This window comes from Thermobia domestica, chromosome 11, assembly GCF_964235325.1.
Source record: "Thermobia domestica chromosome 11, izTheDome1.hap1.1, whole genome shotgun sequence".
NCBI classification, from domain to species: Eukaryota; Metazoa; Arthropoda; class Insecta; order Zygentoma; family Lepismatidae; genus Thermobia; species Thermobia domestica.
The window spans coordinates 264,426,239-264,444,592 of NC_137464.1; the positions used below are offsets into that span (position 1 = coordinate 264,426,239).

The window sequence follows — 18,354 nt, forward strand, 5'->3', positions numbered from 1 at the left end:
CATGGCTAAAACATTGCCAAAATATAAACGTAAGTAATACATTGTACCACCCGTTTGGTTTTAGGCACATTTTATCCCCTTTGATGAGGTCTTATTACCCTATATTGTTATGCACGGGTATAACGAATATATACACGGACGTATACACGGGTTCATTTCCTATTATAAGACATGAGTATATTGATGCACCCTTTAAATATTTGGGATGGGTATCTTGAGCCACCCCTTAAATTTTGGAAATTTTCCAATTTAAGCATTCGGTATTGTAGTACAGGACCTCAATATGTATCATGATAGATTTGGATGGTCCACCTCGTTCCTTTTCATGGGGATTGTCGAAAATTAGTAAGACCACGTGTTTGGTTTTGACCTAAGTTATCCCCTTTGATGAGATGCTATTATCTTATATGATTATATGGGTATGTATAGGGGTTAATTATCTTACAAAAATTTCAAACAAAAAAAATTCAAGATTTTTAAACAAAATTTTGAAACAAAAATTTTTAAAAAATTTCAAACAAAAAAAATTTGAAACAAAATGTTGAAACAAAAATTATTCAAACAAAAATTTTTCCAACCAAAAATTCTGAAGAAATTTCCGAACTTAAAAATTTCACTGTTAACAGTCAAATTTTATCCGGTTTATAACTATTCGATTAACAAATAAACGGTTTTGGTCATATTTATCAGTGAGTACAAAATGTTGCACGAAAATATTCAAACTAAGATTTTTAAACAGTAATCGATAAATCAAAACTTAAAACTGAATACAGCAAAGATTTGAAAATCATCAACCAATCAGATTGCACGATAGTGATCAGCCAATCAGATTGCATGAAAGATAGTGATCATTCAATCAAATTGCATCAAAATTAACTTTGCTAGTGATTAACCAATCAAATTACGTCACCTTGTGACTAAATTTCAAAGTGTTGTAGCATGTATTGCCTTTCGTCTATGAGTCATAAGACTCAATAAGTTTAGCTATCAGATTTCTAAAGCTCAAGGTCAAATCAACTACCACCATTGATCTTAGATTATGAGCTGTGACTAAAGTTCAAAGAATTGTTTTAAATTTCGCGCCACATGCTAAACTCTTGTTTATCACAATTCCCAAATTTAAAGAATGGTCTTACGTACCTCTCTCGATATACCTGTCTGAAAATTCATCATATAATTACATGTTGTAGTTAGGTCTCAAGTAGGTCAATTGTTTACCTTAGCAGAACCAACTGTTGTCTAGAAACGTGTTATTTGATAACTTCCACGAATTTTGAAAAGGAAATGAATCCCTGTACACTACCTCATCAAGGTCAATCACGTGGTACATCGTATTGCTTACGTTTATATTTGGTCCATAGGCTGGAATAGTCAAAACCAATGACGTAATTTCATTTTGACAATACTCAAATTATCCTACAAAGTTTCAATGTACCAATGTCCTGGACTCCTAACTGATCACGTGACCATCTCATATTTGACAATGGTTTACCCAAAGAATGAGATACCATCCAATTCTAAGAACAATTATTAATTTGACAATAAGAACTGTACCCCTCCCAAAATTTAAGATGGGTACACAAATACCATGTGTCTTATGAAAAAGTAATAAATGCTGTACTCATTCAATGACAAAGCCGTATCAAAGAAGATAAAATAGGTCAATTAGCCTCGAAACTTTAATATTTGGCCATAAGAAGAACACCAACATTTTTCAGAGTGTTCTAGAGAACGTTTAACAAATTTTGTTATTTGATAATTCCCAAATTTAGGGAATGGTTCTATGTACCCCAACAAAATATAAGAGGGAACATAACAATATAAAGGTAATAAATCTCTGTACATACACATATAACGTGCTAAATCTTTATCAAAGGCAATAAATTGTCAACAATCGATCACGTGGTCATACTAATTTCTGGTAATTTTTACCCATGAAAGGGAACGAGGTGGACCACTCAAATTTATAGTGATATATATTAGGGTCCTATACTATTATCCCAAAGTTTAAATTGGGCAATTTCCAAAACTGAAGGAATGGGCCATTGTACCCCTCTCAAATTTTAAGAAGGATGCACTAATATACCTATTTCTCATGTAAGATAATCGACCCCTATACATACCCATATAATCATATAAGATAATAGGACCTCATCAAAGGGGATAAATTAGATAAAAAAACGAAATTTGAATTTTTGGCTTTTTTACCAATGAAAGGGAACGAGGTAAACCACTCAAATTTATAGTGATATATATTTGGTTCCTATACTATTATACCAAATGTTTAGTTTTGGGCAATTTCCAAAATTGAAGAGGTGGGCCAAGGTACCTCTCCGAAAAATTTAAAATAGTGCATGTATATACCCATGTCTTATGAAAGGGAATGAACCCCTGTATACGTATATATTACCATATAGGGTAATTAAACCTCATCAAAGGGGATAAATTAGGTCAAAACCCCCGAAATTTGACATTTTGGAAATTTTTTACCCATGAAAGGGAACGAGATAAACCCCAATACTGATGGAGGTACATACCCTGGTCCTAAGTTACCATACCAAATTTTTAAATTAGGCAATTTCCAAAATTTAAGGGTGTGGTCCTAGGTACCCCTGCCAAAATTTAGTGGATGGGCAAAGGTACCCCTACCAAAATCTAGAGGGGGTCCCTAAGTACGCCTAGGTCATTGACCTCGGGTCAATGTCATTAACCTTTGGAGTATGACGTCACAATGCTCGGGGTCAAAGTCCAAAGTTAGACAGGGTGACTCCATTACTACTATATCACTACTTAAGTAAATGCGTTATAGAACTTTTACCCCAATAAATGCTTACAGAGAAAATTAAGTATTTACTGGGAAGGATATGAAACAAGTAGATGGAGAGAAAAGTTCTATAATGCATTTAATTAAGTAGCACTGCCACGAGACGAGACATGCATATAATTTCCGAGACGATACGTAATGTGAAAATTGATTAATAAATTGCCTACATTAGTATTTTTATAAAATAGAATTTACTTGAAAGTTTTCTTTATGCACAATGGGCACAGTGGCAACACTTACGAAACGTTTTAGTGATAAGCAAATGCAAGATCAAGTCCAAGACCGGAGTGGTCTTGGTTTTGGTCTTGCACATGCAGTCTTGATCTGGATCTTGCACTGGAACCCTTGGTCTTGGTCTTGGTCTTGCACACTCAGTCTTGGTCTTGGTCTTAGTCTTGCTTGCAAGAGTCTTGCATTTATGAAATCTTCTATAGATATAAGAGATAATAAACTCTACAATGCGCCAATAGTAACGGAAATACAATGTATGTTTCTAAATGTAATATAGTTTTACCTTCGTGTAAGTATGATGATAGTGTATAACATAGGTGATGACATTTATTTTTAATAGGTGCCCATGCTTCCTACTTATAAGATAAATCGCAACGTTTCGTAATCTGTTTATATTCTTTAAGAGATCCAACACTTCACTGGTTCCCAACCTGGGGAGGCTACCCCTGAGACGCATGAAAGAAAATCAATACGGTACAGATTATTGAAATACCATGAATTGCAAATTAATGTTTACACTCTAAAGGCATCAGATTTTTCTTTTCAACCACTGTTAGCTAATCCGTGTAATAAACAAATTTCCAACTAAATATTGAGATTTTGTTTTACTGATTCCAATACATACTCTATGGGCAGAAACATGGACATTACGCAAAAGTGATGAAACAATTGCAGGCTTTCGGAGCATGGGCATGGAGGAAAGAGGAAAGAATTAGCTATGTTGAACGGAAAATGAATCAGAAATTGTTAGAAATATTAGCAATAGGGGAAAAAGTAACAATTTTAGATATTGTTAAGAGGAGGAAGAGGAACTGGTTGGGATATTGGCTGAGGAGGAACTGTATTATGATGGATGTGCTAGATGGTATTGTGCAATGAAACACAGGTAGGGAGCAAAAGAGACTGTAGTTGAAGGAAGGTATTAAAACAAAATTGCTACGTCAACACGAAGAGACTATCTGAGGACCACCGTACTTCGAGTTTCTTGTCAGATGCAGCAAGTAACCTGCTAATAATGGCACAATAACTACGTTGTTGATGCTGAATGATCATCATGAGCAATAATGAGCAGAAAAGAGAGAAGAAATAAAATAATAATGATTATAATCAAACCTCTTAATATTTTATAATAATTTGAGCGAAAACTGAAAACGACTCAATAGTCTATGTCTGTTGTGTAAACATAATTTTTATAAATACTTTTGACTATCTTAGAAATACAAAATAACGGCATCAAACTCCAAGTTATTTGAGGTCTCATTTGTGAATATGGATTAGTAGCATCAATTACCCACTTCATTGGGTTTAATTTAAAAAATAATACATTTCGTTAGTCACTCATTTTTTACTATTACTAAAACATTGTCTGATATACGTCATTTTCGATGATTTTTATATTTCTCTCCCCTCCTCCTCCCAATGTTTCAGGTCTGAAATTGGATTTAAACGGCATCAGAAGTGTCACTGTTCGTCTCACAGAAAGACCTCGAAAACTGGATTCGGCACTAATATCGGTCATTTTCAATAAATGTATATATCTCCTCCCTTTCCATGTTACAAGGCAAGGCATCGGTTTGTGTCACTGTTCATCTCAATGGTCTCGAAAACCATGAGTTCGACATTGATAATGGTCATTTTCGATTTTATATATATATATATATATATATATATATATATATATATATATATATATATATATATATATATATATATATATATATATATATCCTTCCTCCCCCAAGTTACGGGGCTGAATTTGGTAGTGAACGGTATCGGAAGTATCAGTATTCAACTCAGCGATCTCGAAAACTAAAAATTCGACACTATAGATATACCACATTGACTTGAACCTAGTCTTCCGTTCCAGGCGCTGCTGTCGGCTGAAAGAATTCTACTCCCTTTCGCTAAGGCTCTCTCGCTTAGCAACAGTTGGACCCTTATTGGTCAACGCGTTGGTGTGTCGAGGGTGTGAGCTTTGGTTCGCATTTTTGTCACGGCTCAAGACATTTTGCCAGCACTATAATATTCTTCATTTTCGATCATGTTATATATCTTCCCTCCCCTCCACCAAGCTACGGGGCTGAGTTTGGATTTAACAGCGTCGGAAGTGTCAGTGATTAATTCAGTGACCCCCAAAACTATATGCCATTTTAATATCGGTCATTTTCGATCATTCTAAAACATCTCTCCCCTTGCTCTCCCCTAAGCTGCACCGTCAAAGTCATATGACAGACACCATCTCAGATCCGAAAACCTTATCCATGTTGGAAATGTGATCTAAATCTGTCGAGTGGTTCAAGAGCTATTAAATTTTATTTTTGTACATTTTTCCATCTCCTCCCCCTCCCCTAAGTTCTACCGTCAAAGTAATATTATAAAAAAAGCCTCCCCAAGTCCGAACCTCATCTATGTTGAAAACTTCATTGATATCGATCGGCTGGTTCGAGTGATGTCACAAAGATAACCACTTATATTTTACTCTTTTTCACACACACACACACACACACACATATATATATATATATATATATATATATATATATATATATATATATATATATCCCTCCTCCCCCTCTCCTAAGCTGCACCATAAAAAATTATAAAAATCATAAAAATCGTTCCAGTCTTGAACTTCATCTATGTTGAAAATGTGATCGAGATCGGTAGGGTGTTTCAAGAGTTATTGAGTTTATATATATATATATATATATATATATATATATATATATATATATATATATATATATCCTCTCCCCCTTCCCTAGTTTCTACCATCAAAGTGAAACTCTAAAAGAACTTTCCAGTCCCTAATCTCATACATACTAAAAATTTGATTGAGATCGGTTCGGTGGTTCAAGAGTTAAGTCACAAACTTATTCACTTTATTTTATTTATATTGATTTTTGTATAGCTCCCCCTCCCCCTCCTAACCTACGTTGCTACATCAAAGTGAATTCAGGCACAGAGCCAAGGGGTGGGTCCGGAACTCCCCTTCGAGACCAGAAATGAAAAATAAGGAAAGATGAAACAAAAAGAAACGAGAAAAAGAAGAATCAGCGTTAAAAATAAAGAAGCTACAGCAAACGTTTGGTTACTCTTTGTTTTGAGGAGCTTTGTGTGTAGGAAACAGGAGGCAGGTTCAAGTTAAAAATGGATATCATTGTAAAGCAGCATTCCGCATTCCATCTAGCTCCATGCTAATCCTAGGGACTACAAATAACGATCGATAAACCGGTTCGATCAGATAGACTCTCAGGTAGAAGTTAAGAAATACCAACAATCACCAATAATATGAGCCTAGCAACATAGATTCCAGTTATACATGTTAAAGAAATTTTCAATTTCGCAGCAGGATGTCTTCACTGCCGAAAGAGATGTCGCTGCTATCCTTAACGACATTAAACGAAGATAAGAAAAAGAAAAGATAAAAAGAACCGAGTTCAAATGGCATCGGATCTTTTTCAATACTTTTTAAATATTCTTTTATTCGAGATTTCTTCATAGTTTGTTACTAAATACTTGCTAACATATCCTTATTTTATTGTCCTAACAAACCAATATGTACATGTTGGCAATAAAATAATTTAGATTGATCGAGCCTCTTGTGGGTAACCACAATATAATTACCATACACCTTATTCCTTAGTCAAAAACTCTTCAAAATTAATCACAAATTCTTATGCAAGCCAGGGGCGGATCCAGGAAGGGACCGTTCCCCCTCAGAAGAGGAAACTTTCTTATTTTATATATATAAATAAAACCCATCCCAAAGTTTGAAGCCCTTAAAAGAAGCAGCATGACAACCCACCGCCCCCCCAGAAATCGGTCCTGGATCCGCCCCTGATGCAAGCATCCCTTCCTTAGAGTACTGCGCGGTCACATACCCGTCACGGCGATGTAAAGGCACTTTTGACGATGAGGTTACAAACATATTGTGCTTTTTAATCTCGTTCTTAAAATCAGTTTTAAGTGAAATACATTGAAGTCTTTGATTCATTATCCAACGGTATGTACTGTGATTTACAGAAAGGAGGGGGCAATAGAATTTTCGTTACATTATCCTCATTTGTTGCGAATTCAATGGAATTTCGAAAGTAGGGGAACGGAGTTGAGACTCGGACTATGGTCTGCGGTTTTCTGTTACGGTGAAAGTGATATTTAAAAGTTTGTGTGTTTATGATCCATGACTAGTTGAGTAGTGAATTAGTTATCGCACCGGCACGATAAGATGGATACTATTCTCAATTCCTATCCTAGTTCCATATGTTTCTTTTGTTTTATTTTGTTGGCACATAATTATCCACCAAAACTAAATATTGAAAGCTGGATTATTTGCAATGGGAAGTTACCAATTACCCTTTTTATTGCGTCTGGAATTAAATTTTAGTATTTAAAACGATTTCGATAAACGCTGTTATCTTCGTCGCTAGATTTCGTTCACTTACTCACAATTCATTTCTTTCAACAAGTATTGAAATCTAGAGTTGAAATTGGCTTGCCTGTTGGTCTATTCGATAACGTGATGAGTACTGTGTTCTATTCCCATGGAAAAGATTTGAAACTTGAACACATTATGTTGGTTCGGTTTTCACCTTCCAATGTAGGTCTACGCCTCATATAGCTTCGGTGCTGAAAAGGATAAATAATTCCAACATATACCAAACTACACACTACTGGTTCTAAGTACAGAATATAATTACCATACACCCATATATCACTATTTCAGTTCTGATGTGACTGATTGAATTTTGATAACTGTAGAGTATGGACTGAAGTTTAATGTTCTATTTTCTATTTAGTCTTCTGCTACGGCAGCAGATATTTGCCACCTGACTATAAGCTTCTGTATTCTGGAAGCACATGATTTTTCTTTACCAGTCCTTGAAATTTCGTTATAATTCTAGATCTTCAAGTTAAACTCTTCCGAAGAATTGTAATGAAATACGCTTATTATCGAGATGAGCCGAGACTTTTACCCGTTATTCCTGTTAGTAGATGGCTCTTCTGTCCAATAAGATTTCCTTCATTGGATCAAATATGTAGAAGTTAGGCGAAGACAAGTTAAGTCTGTATGACTGGTGAGACCATTTCCTATGGAATTGTTTAGAGTGCGTTTGTTTCATCTTGGGACGCTTCCCGCCTATAGGATGAATCTGTTTGCAAACGCATTGTTGCCACGCCACGGTTAAGTTGACAGTTACAATACGCTAGGAAACACAGTAAAACGCGACACCACTTACAAATCACAGTAACACACCTATTCGCCTGTGGCAACTGAGCACTTCAAATACCCGCCAAACAGCAATGACCTCATTTGATGAGCTGACTGACAACTAACGTCACGTACACGACAAAAGCAATAAGACGTCTATTGGATTAAAACGTTCACTTGAGTGCTAGAAGAAAATACTTTAAAGGAAAACCAAGTGCACTGGCGGGAAGTGTGAAAAGATAAAACAAACGTACTGTAATATTTCACAACGTTTTGGCTCCTATATGTCGACAGCTGGTTAATCGTTCCGATAATTTGAATGACATAATGAGAGAATTGCTGATACTTGAACCTTCCAACACCAGATGTATGTTCACTTTGAACTAGTTATTAAAGTCTATAACAGATGTGTTTGGGCTATATGGATAATTAAGAGACGCGCCTCATAGCATACATAAGTAGATATGAATGTCCTTAATTACTTTCTGTCAATACTAAGTTCAATAGAATGAGTCAAAAGTGGTTAAACACCCTCATAATCTCGAATAGAGTTACTTTGTGTGATGTGTTAAAATAAAAAATAGCGAATATTGGCTAATCTTATATTTTAAGATTATAATGATTTTAGAAATAAGACAGGTTACCATAATCGAATTCCACGAAGTAATTTAAATACATATATATCTCATTCTCTTTTTTATCTCTTTGTTATCTCATTTATTTTTATTAGCTCTTTATTTTGACAGGTATCAGAAGTGAACAGAAGCATTAAGCTTATACAGAAACCTGAACATTAATTGGGTGGAATAAACGTCATAGCTCTTATTTCTGCATTTGAGAGAATACGATGAGTCACAAATATCTTATTTTTTGGTTCTCGCTCACGTGAAGGAAACAAGAACCATAACTGTTCTGTTGTTACTCCTAGAAGCTTTTAAGTCTTCACGTCCTTGTATCACATAGTGACAACAATGAGAATGTCAGTATTAATGCTCGCAGTCACTACACTCTTCAGGGTTTGAACCAGTGTTTCCGATTCAACTACGCTATGTGTGAAATAGAAGGAAATCGATTGTCTCCACTTACTTCACAGTCCCTTAATCATGAATAGAAGACGCGAGTATCTGTACAGTCTGTACGACAGAAGCAGTCATTATTGACAAAAAATAATATTCTTTATTTTTGTATGAAAGCTGTAACCAGTATCAATCATTTATCGTTAGATTGCAAGCCTATTTCTACCATTATACAAGTTTGTAGATACAGTAGGTGCATGTATTCTCTTTGTTACTGCTTACAAAACTAAGCGTAATGGGCTTTATCCCATATGAATGATATTCTTATTTAGCTATCGACGTGGAAACCAGGAACTAGCAAGAAGGTAGCTCCAGATAATTAACTCGAAGAGCTATAGGTCTACTTTGAATGTTAATCTGACTGTGTACCAGAATATTGCTAGACTTATGACTCATCAAAAAATTGAGAACAAAAAGTAATTATTGGTTTATACATTTTTGTTACCGTTGCCTCTAATGGAAATTGATGGTTTGCTTTCTTTCGTGTTTATTTCCATGATTTTCTATCCTTTACTGAGTTAAAAAGTGTGTAGTATTTTGTACGCTATACATCTTATAAATATTTGAGTATACACATTTGTTTGTGAAATGTACAGATTTGTATCCTATTTAATGGGATTAATTTGTATTTGTATTGCAATCTTATTTCCACTTTGAAATTATCAGTGCTTAAATGGATGTTGTGGAAAACGTGAACAATTTTATAAAGTTTTTGTATCTGTAAATTGAAGAATGAAAAATAAAAGAAAGAATAAGGCGGAGATAGTAAAATTAAGACTGCTCTTTTAAGTTGCATTGTTATTGTGTAATAAGTGCATAGTACTAATGTTAAATAAAAGGAACTGCAGTAATTATGATTCTTATTTACAATCGTCAATTTCTCCTAAGCATGATTTACTTCCGTTACACAAATACTAGAGTTCCATCACCACGGGCTCAGGAGCTTCATTGCATGATAATGTTCACAGAATTTGAGGATCCCAAAGCAACGCAAAAGTAATTATTACATCTATGTAGATTTTCCCAAGTTGAATGTTATCTTAATTTACTCTGGCAGAAATGTCAACCTTTTAGTTATGGAACAGCAAGGAAGGAGTGACTGTTTTAGGTGAAACTGAAATTCAGGTAAGTTTTTTTTTTTTTTTTTTTTTTTAATGCTCGCCAAGGCATGCAATCATGATGAGATGGGTGATAATGGTGAGGAACCTGAGAACATTCATGCACGCGGTGTTTGTCCACTACAAAGTTAACTCGTCGCGAACTGGAATCGAACCAGAGACCCATGCACTAGACGTGAACGCTTTACCATCGCGCTTCTCGGTAAGGTTTTCAACACAATTAACATGTTTAAGCAAGCTTTGTTAGGAAATTTATTGATTTCTTACTTAGGGAGAGAGGATAAGAAAAAAATCTACAACGATTACTTTTTAAGAAAACAGAGAAATTTAAAGTAAATAAACAGTCCTGCGAGCTGGGAATGTAAAGACCACTGGCGCAAATCCCGGGGAAATGAGGGGGACATGTCCCCTCCAATCTTAAAACTGAGGGGAACTGTTCCCCAATAATCTGATTTGAAATGTGTTTTTCGGTGAGAAATGTGATGATTTGTGTCCGATTGCCACAAAGGAAAGTGCAATGAAATTGATGTCCCTCAGAATAAGCCTCAAATCTGCCCGCCTCCCAATGTTGAAGACAACTCTGCTCCCCTGATCTTCCACAGCATTGTTTTTCAACTTCATAAATATTTTGAACATCGCTTTGAAAAAAATATGAGAACGGTCTTTCCCGCCCCACCCACCCAATATTGAAGACAGATTTGCGCCGCTGGTAAAGACACCTGTATTATCCGCAAGAAGGTCAATACAATGCACTCAAACAAGATATAAGAGAATTTTAAATGAAATTTTAATAAATGTATATAGTTAGAACTATAGTATTAATAGTTACCTAACATTAATTAAAGTTAAATAGCTATATTTACCTTCTAGCAGCCTTATTTTGGAAATTTTTAGCTTTACTATATGATTCCGATCGAAAGCGTGTTAGTATTATATTTTAATTGTGTTATTGTGTATATATATAACATTATTTATTAAGAAATTGGGGGAAAAGGTTTGATTTTTCTTTCACTGTATCTTTTGTAGGTACGAAATCAATGAATTTAGAACAATGAAAATGTGAGAGTATAAGAGGTCGTATTCCGGTCTATAGCTTACTGTATCGGTATACTGTCCAGACTAACCCTAATTCAATGTTCAGGACAGCGAAGAGCCAATGGGGGAGGAACTGGAATTGTATGATAGCTCACCGGCATTATAAGAGTAGAGGAAAGATTCGATTGCCAGACAAGTCTAGCATTTTTTTTCTCTTTGAATTTTATTGAATTCGTACTTAAAGCATAGAGTGAAAAAAGAGTCTCCAATTTCTAAATTATACGAATATGGTACACAATAACCACATTTCAACTTTTAATAATATGACCTTCGATTAAAATAGTCGGATGAATAAAGATAGGAAATTAGGGCTACTAGAAGGACATCATATTTGCATTTTGAATTTAATGGCAAATATTATTTATAAACTACGTCAAGGTGCTGTGTGGATACACTGCTAATGTTGGTAACTAGTCTATGCCTATGGATCTACTGCTTATATTGGTGAATTCTTTAGATGGATAGTTACACTGCTGGTGAGTAGTTACATTATCCTGCCAGCGAGAGTAGATGTCACTGCAAGCGCGACGAACTTGATACGCTGGTTTTTCCATGTAGTTACCAATCTTGCCGTTAGGCTATGTGATCTGTGAACAAGACAAGACAAGATGGTTTAACAGAAACAGGTAATTGTTTTTTATCATTATTATTATTATTATTATTATTATTATTATTATTAACATAGTGTTGTCAGGTTTGCGTTACAAGTTGAGCATATTTACTTTTCAAAGTCGGAGCTAATATTTAGTTATATCCCTCAATCTTGCACATGTAAGATCTCTAGGTTTACTTCACAAAGTATAGCCAAGCAAGCGAAGAAGACTAGAAGACCCGCAGGGCCCATTTTTTTCTATCTTTATCACAATTGAGACATCGAGTATTGAAACACATCGAGTTTTGGAACCATGAAAGGAGTTGGGGAGATACTAAATGACATCCAAGATCCCAAACAGAAATTAAGGTGCAGATCCATTGTAAGAATCCATATGTAAATTCATTGGATATACATTTTTGTTGTTTCCATTCCTCTGTGCTGATTCAGTTTATTCTGCCAAAAACAGTGCTAGGTGCCACTAAAAAGCACGAATGCTATCTAACCTAGTCTGTGCAGGTGCCTGGCCAATAGCCAAGGGATGCATCCTTTCGATGCAGATGGGTCAGCAATAGTGATACGCAGTGGGAATATTCCCGGTGGGAAGGAATTTAAAAATGGGAATATTCCCGGTTCCTTTCTTTGACCTATAAATTCCCGGGAAGGAATTTATTTCCATTTCTTTATTTTATCCTCCAAATTATAAAAACGATATGACTAGTTACTTTATTTTAATATATTCTGATTTTCTTCTAGGTTTTAAAGAATTTTGATGTTAAAAAATTTAAAATTATTTGACGGTACATTATATAACTAATAATATGATTTTTTAAAGTTCCATTTCCACTAAAAGTAAGGTAATTGTTTATTATTGGAGGGCCAAAACTAGCAAAAAGTAGGATGATTTACGGAAGAAATGAGTAAACCGTAAATTTCAAGTAGTCAAGAAAGTATCGAAAACATTTTTTTAGGCCAGTAGGGGATTTATACAAAACGGAAAGATAAGTGGAAGTGATTTATGTGAGAAAAGAAAGTGAATTGTTGGTAACGAAGATAGAAAACAACGTGCCATGCGGGGCTCTGACCCGCCTTCATTCGCTAACCCTCGCTCTGCAACGCTGTCTGAATTTAATGTTGGTAACGTAATTTAACGTAAGAAACCTTAAACAACCGCAACGGAATAGAATATCGCAAGAAAAAGTAGGTGCAAAAGCTGGCCGCCAATTCTAAAGAACAGCCAAAATTAGCAAAGTACTAATTTACAAATGACGAAAAGGAACCATTTTGTTATTATATAATTTTTACATAAATTTAAACTGTTAATATATAATTTTTTCACACATATTTAGGCCTAATTGATAGAACATATTGTAAATAAATATACATGTATGCGTACTCCAAAACATAATAAAGTGTTAATAAAGTAACATAGTACCTTTCAGAATAAAAATTTAAAAAATCCTCTGTGGACAACAGTAATCATATGCTGTGATATAAAAACTAATTCAACTTTCAAATCATAATATAGTAACAGAATGCAATTTTCTTTCTGATTGAACATAAATTCCTATTTTGGGAATCTTCCCGGGAATATTCCCGAAAAATATCTTCCTGGGAATTCACCCATCACTAGTCAGCAACTGTGGTTATACACAAAAACTAGGATTAAAAAAAAATTGTGTATTGTATAAAAACATTTACCTTACATATTGAAGTAAGTATTGCCATATAACTAAACACGTTTAGGTAATATTCTGATATGGTTCCATTTTCACATTTCTGTTCCAAAGTAACAACAAAGTGCTAAGGTAAGATTCATGGCGTAGCACATTCACTCGAGATACTTCAGTTTGTATAATGTGATTATTATGGATGAATCAGTGCTTCTACTTTATGGGTGAATATGACTACTTTATGGGTGAAACAGTGCTTAAGAGGTTTGACTTTCTTCAATGTATTTCAACGTAGATACGTATCTCACAATAAGCACACAACTAACGAATATTTTTTTACTATTTGAATCTTATGAAAAAATTGACGGCATTAGTGCCGTATCGCCGGACAACTTTGAAAGCTGAGAAAAAGTACGAAAGTGTACTGCATTTGGTTATATTTTGTTGGATTACATTAAGTTACGTTTGATAACGTTACTTTACGTTAGTGGCATAAAAACTACTGTTCGAAAACAAACCAACCTTTGCTAGGTACCCATTAAAAAGCACGAATGCTATCTAACCGAGTCAAAGCGTGAGCGCAGCAGAGTACCCGAAGGAAGACGCGTCAGTGACGATGGGTATACGCGTAAGCGAGGGTAGTGACAACATATGGGTTTTGGCGATCATAAGAATTTCAGCAGCACTTGTCATGGTTTCATACGTGCAACGCTTTACTCATTAACATACAATACAGTTTCTTTACACTGTGCAGATGTACATTCCCGTTCAGTTAGTCAGTTACCTTCGAAACTGAAGTTTGTAAACTTTTCCAAATTCAAGGAGAAAATCGTGTACAACAGTTTCCTGGGCTTTCCTTTCCTTAAATAAATACTCCGCTAAGTAGCCCTCGAAATGCTCTTCCTTCTTTCCCAACCCCATTCCTTTCGCGCAACTATATCATAAGGAATGTACCTCTCCGCAAAATAGTCCTTCCGCCTCCACATACAGTGCAGGTTACGTCATCAAAAACAACCAACAATAACAACAGCATTCTTCACTTTTACTATTTCACTTCACTTTCACTCATTCCTCCTCACAAACTTAATTAAATTCTCCAATTGACGCAGTAAATTTCTAAAATTGGTCCGGCGATACGGAACTTAACCCAAATTGACTTTAAATTTCAGAAATACGGGGATCCGTACAGAAAATCTACAACAAAACTTTATAAATATAGCGAGGTAGCCTGTTAAATACGGATACACCTGAACGGTTTGTCCTTCTCTTCCGTAAACTCTATGTTACGCACGTTTATTATGATGTTTCTAACTTTCTTGTATGTTTTCTGTGCCTATGTGAATATAGTCGTTCAATATTAGTCTTCTGTTGTTTCCGTTTGCCTTAATTTTCAAGTATTGGCAATTGAATTATTTATCTGTTGTTGAAAAATTTCAATTCTGTTTCGATTTGGATATAAATATGGCTTTCAAATGTATGGCATAAAAACTACAGAAAAAAAAACACAAACACAAACTGTCTATGCTAGGATGCACGGTGGATTGATTCAAATCAGTTTGATTTAAATCACTTGATTTTTTTAAAATAAATATCGTTGATTTAAATCAAATTCGGAAATAAAATAATTTAAAGTGAAAATAAGTAAAATCCCGTTTCTGTTCTGTTATTTCGGTTAAGGAAGTTAATAATCATAATACAATGAGACTCAAATGTACAGCATAATATGAAAACAACTGTCATGCACAGGATGATTAGGGAAAATCCCGTTTTGAACGGGTAACAGAGGAATACTGCTTTCTTCTCTTCGTAACAATGGGTTTGGGTTTTAAAATCTTTAACTGTTTCAACGCGGAAATCACCATCGACATTCAAGACGAAAATTCTTTCCCGTACGCGTCTGCTTGTTTGTTCCCAGATAATAGGGCATATTTAGAGGGGTCTTATCCCTTCCCCGATTTTTTAAAGATTTGTAACATTAGGCGAAATTTATGTATTTCGTGCCTCAAGCTAGTTCCAATTTTTTAAAAATATGCCCCTTCCAAATATCAGTAACTTTTGTGAAAAAAGTGATATTTTGATACACGTTGCTATACTTTTTCCCTAATGCTTAACTTTTTAAATTATATTATCTATTTTTATTCTATTGAATACAAAATCTTTATTATTCGATTAAGAAAAGTACCGATAAACCTTTTTTTTTTAAGACTGAAGACATTGTAAAACATGTAACATATGCTTTCACGCCTTTCTGCGTGAAGACATAGTGTGTCATGACATCATAAATTTAAAAAGATATTTTTTGTCATACCTATTTTTTTTTTTTTTTTTTTTTTTCGCAGGCTTCCAGTTTGCATTCAAAAGACTGAAATTTTGCACACTTGTATAGTGCAACCCTTAGTATTTTTCAGATCCCTGCGTGAAAACAGGGGGGTCCAGAGAGAAAAAAATGTAAAAAAAGAAGGATATTTTTAACAAAATAGCTTTTTCCGCGAGTCAGATGGAGACATCCGAATCGAACCGTTTGAAAGGATGTTCTATTCTGAAGAGAATGACGTACAAATCATGATCTTAGGATGAATAGGTATGTTTCAGAAATCTTATCTGATATCCTGTTTTATACGGGAATTTGGTGTATTTTGGGGGATATCATTTTTTGCGGGCTTACTTTTGCACCTACAAAATTGAAATTTTACACACTTATTCAATCCACCCGTTAGTATTTTTCAGTGTTTCAGATCTCTACCTTAAAACAGAGGGTTGGTCCGGAGGGGTAAAAAGTAAAAAAGGATGTTTTTAACAGAAAATTCCTTTTTTGTGTGTGTGTGATTTTTCCGCCCCAGATACACGATGGAGACATTTGAATGGTAGTTAAAAATGTTTTTTATTCTGAAGAGAATACTGTACAAATCACGACCCTAGGATAAATGGAGATGTCCAAGGAAATTTTTATATTACATGCAGGTTATCTGCGGCATTGTAGGGATGTTCTTACCTCATTGTTAAATATTTTCCCTGCCTTTAGTATCCAAGATAGCTTGAAATTCTATACACACACATTTAGTACACTCCTTAGTATTTTCCAGTTGATTTTGAGATACGTACGTTAACACAAGGGAGCCAGAGGAGATCAAAATTTGAAAAAAAAAAAAATCAGAAAAATCAATTTTTCTCTAAATTTCCCGCTTCAGGGACATGATAGGGAAATGCGACTGTTACCGTTTCAAAGGCTCTTCTATTCTAAAGAGAATGAGATATGGACCGTGATCCTAGGATAAATAGGGATAATGATGTAACTGCTTGTTTGAAAGTCCATAATTTTCCTTTTAAAAAAAGCCAAAATTTACAAGGGTTAATAACATTGTTTGGGATTAACACAGGCTGATAATTAGGGATTAATTCAAAATTCAACCCTAGTACTTTCATTTAAATGGCATAATTAGCATTTAATACTAATTCCTAATGTCTTTTCTTCACTTTGCGACTTGTAATTTACGAGGAGAAAGATTTGATTTAAATAAAAAAATCCATTTAAATCAATAAAATCAACAAAAATAATCTTTGAAAAAAAATCATGATTTTTTTCCACCCTGCTACGATGTCACTACAAAGTATGACTGCTATCTAATCGAGCAGCGCGGGGCGAAACTGGTGGAAACTTACGGTGGTGTGTCCTTAGGGAGTAGGCGCGTCCGTGACAGTGCGTATACGCGTAAGTGAGGATAGGGAAAAAAAGTGTTTTAAGAAAGATACCGCTCTCAGTAATACTTGTTATATTTCAATATTAACAACGCTCCACAGTAAAGATAAAATACAACTCGTATACACTGTGCAGAAATACACCGCCGATGGAGGATAACATTTAATAGAATTGTCTTCCACGTGCAATTATTTATTATATTCGTATCCCTTCACTTGTAAACCTAAAGTATTATCTGTCAGGAAAGTAAATGTACACCTATTTTTCGAGTCTGGCATTCCTGCGCTCCATCCGTGGAGAGTATGAGAATTAAATCAATCAAATGTTACTGAGGGGCAAAAAGAAAAGTTTAATCTGAATAAGACATTGCAGAGGAGCACAAGCTGTGAATACGAATAGTGCATAGTGTAAATAAAGGACGACACCGAAAGAGAAAGCCAGAAACAGCTGTTAAACTTGGAAAAAAGAGTAAAAATTGACGAAGTGGGAACATAAAACACAATTACAACAAATACGCCGACAACTAAACGTTCACCATGCCGTGATCTTGGTGTAGTGGTTAAGGTGCTGGCTTACAAATGAAAAGGCCGCGAGTTCGAATCCACGTCAAGTACGTTTTTAAAAATTTTGTTAATAATACATACAGCTCATGAGAGATGGTAAAAGAGGTCGTATTTAGTCATTCGTGGCAATTATTATTGGTAATGTTTAGTACTGATAATACTTTATGTCTTTGCGTATTGCTTTTATTCTCTTCTTAATTTTGAAAGAGAAGAATATCCGAACAAATGCCACCAAAATTCCTCATATTTTGAATGTAAACGCCATTTGCAATT

General features: G+C 34.8%; 1 protein-coding gene across 10 annotated transcripts in view; it reads left to right on the forward strand.

Moving 5' to 3' along the window:
* Nucleotides 1-18,354, forward strand: part of LOC145665034 (uncharacterized) — a 487,711-nt gene that overhangs the window by 378,021 nt on the left and 91,336 nt on the right. For 2 of the 10 annotated variants that reach the window (XM_081732261.1, XM_081732266.1), the window contains exon 1: nucleotides 12,047-12,182. The exons of 5 other annotated variants lie outside the window; for them this stretch is intronic. The gene's annotated coding sequence lies outside the window, so the exon portion shown is untranslated. Of the gene's footprint in view, nucleotides 1-12,046; nucleotides 12,183-12,352; nucleotides 12,531-13,768; nucleotides 13,863-18,354 lie in introns of those variants that run through there. 3 more of the 10 variants (XM_081732265.1, XM_081732264.1, XM_081732262.1) reach the window with 3 other exon arrangements.